The following is a 591-nucleotide window of genomic DNA, read 5'->3' on the forward strand; positions in this document are numbered from 1 at the left end:
TAATCAGGCAGGGACACTGTGAGGGCTAAACCAGCCTGAACTCAGCAAACCGAGCAGCAGAGAAGACAGCGAACGCCTCATCACCATCCAGACTTCACCTGTGAGGAACGCCGTCTGACGGCTTTGTTAGGGAAGCCCGAGAGAGGAGAGGGAACGCCTCAGCTGATATCAGTGAGCGAGTCTGTAACACCGACTGTGCTGGTGTTAATGATCGAGACTCCTTTAGGAGCAGACTCACATTCATCTGAGTTACACAGGACGGGAGGAAGGAGGCTGAGCTGAAGACGCTCACATGTTCACTGGGAGATGGAAATGAGTCCATCAGAGGGACGACTCAGAGTCTGAGATGTTTGGACGTGCAGAGGAGGGAGGGTCATGGATGTAGTGAAGGAGAACCCCGAAAGGAAACAGCTGGAAGAAGGAGACGAGACATCCTCCATCAATCTGCTAAGAGGTGATGTCAGTGTTCCTGACGGAGAAGCAGATGAAGCCAAAGAAACAAGAATCAGAGCGGGACTGAGGCGGTGCTGGGTCTCCATATTTAAATATTCAAACTGTTCCCAGTGAAACATCCACACCTCATGGAGTAGA

Source organism: Oreochromis niloticus, linkage group LG9 (genome assembly GCF_001858045.2).
Source record: "Oreochromis niloticus isolate F11D_XX linkage group LG9, O_niloticus_UMD_NMBU, whole genome shotgun sequence".
Classification (NCBI taxonomy): Eukaryota; Metazoa; Chordata; class Actinopteri; order Cichliformes; family Cichlidae; genus Oreochromis; species Oreochromis niloticus.